Here is a 1506-nt window from a genome sequence, read left to right as displayed (position 1 = left end):
GGTAGCCCTATTTGGAAACCTCACCGTAATAAAACATTTGACAATCTGGTGGAGAACATTGAAGAAGAACTTCGAAGAATAAAGCACTTCAGTGTTATGGTCACGTACAGAGAATGCCTAACCATAGTTAGTTAAGGAAGATTTAAAACTGGATGCGCCCGGAAGAAGGAGAGGAAGGCCAGCGCTAAGATGAGAAAAATAAATATGATAAGCAATGGAAGACAGAAATCAAGGACCGGATAACTGGAACGAAAAGGGCTCTGGAGGTCGAAAACGGTTAACTCCCAGGGGAAAACGCTGAAGAAAAAAAAAAAAGGGACAATACTAGCTAGACATATGACAGTAGTAGTGGCAGCAGATTAGACGACAGTGAGACAGGCGAAGACAGAGGCACACAGAATAGGATTAAACATAGAGGGTAATTCTTATCAAGCCAACGGCCTTGCCGCAGTGGTAACACCGGTTCCCGTCAGATCACCGAAGTTAAGCGCTGTCGGGCTTCGCTAGCACTTGGACGGGTGACCATCCAGTCTGCCGTGCGCTGTTGGCAAGCGGGGTGCACTCAGCCCATGTGAGGCAAACTGAGGAGCTACTTGACCGAGAAGCAGCGGCTCCGGTCTCGTAAACTGACGTACGGCTGGGAGAGCGGTGTGCTGACCACATGCCCCTGCATATCTGCATCCAGTGACGCCTGTGAAATACCCGAAAGTGGGTGACAAATGTTGGAAATATTACGTCACCAGATGTCGTACCTCGCCGCTCGTGCAGCGACTGCTCTTGGCGATTCTACGCTCGCCGGTAAAAGGTAGTGCTACCCAACGCTCCAATATAGGCAACTCTGTTTGTGAACACCTTTTGCAAATGTGATCTGTTGTAAAAGTAGAAATTACAGAATTATTGTCCTCACTATTACTAAGAAAATGCTGTTCTTATTTTATTTTTTTGCTTCTTTCTGTTCTTATTTTATTTTTTGCTTCTTTCTGTTCTTATTTTATTTTTTGCTTCTTTCCTTTTGTAGCTTTTTTTTACAGTAAAGTAAAGAACAAGGTCATTTACTGGTAGCGATGCAGTTCTTCAGATTATATTTACTTACCCTGTGTAATCTCCCCACGGAAAATTACCCTCTACCACGCAATAATTAATAATGGTCAATCAAATCATCCACATTTATTTACGTTTGAAAAGAATCTGAGCAGATTTTTTTAGTAATATATGCGCCGACAGCTCGTCGACGCCAAGGTATTTTTCTAGTACGTTTATTCTTTGGAACAACGGAGGTACAGAGATGTATGCTACATGGTCATTATAGAGAGAGAGAGAGAGAGAGGAACAGCTTCGGAAAGTATCGGTTGGAAGATTTTCGGATTGCTAAAGGAGATTTATTTACTCTTCTTCGCGCTAAAGCGAGACAGGAAAGTTTGTGCCGCTAGCGTGGTAGATAAAGAGAAAGAAGGACTTGTAAAAGTAAATTGCATGAGACTTAAAATCCACGGAAACGGAACATGT

At 43.0% G+C, this 1506-nt stretch overlaps 1 pseudogene; it reads left to right on the top strand.

The window, feature by feature from the left end:
- The first annotated feature begins 432 nt into the window (after positions 1-432).
- On the top strand, positions 433-550 carry LOC126163798 (5S ribosomal RNA; annotated as a pseudogene).
- The last annotated feature ends 956 nt before the right edge of the window (positions 551-1506 follow it).

Source organism: Schistocerca cancellata, chromosome 2, assembly GCF_023864275.1.
Source record: "Schistocerca cancellata isolate TAMUIC-IGC-003103 chromosome 2, iqSchCanc2.1, whole genome shotgun sequence".
Taxonomy (NCBI): Eukaryota; Metazoa; Arthropoda; class Insecta; order Orthoptera; family Acrididae; genus Schistocerca; species Schistocerca cancellata.
This window is presented reverse-complemented; position numbering and strand designations above follow the sequence as displayed.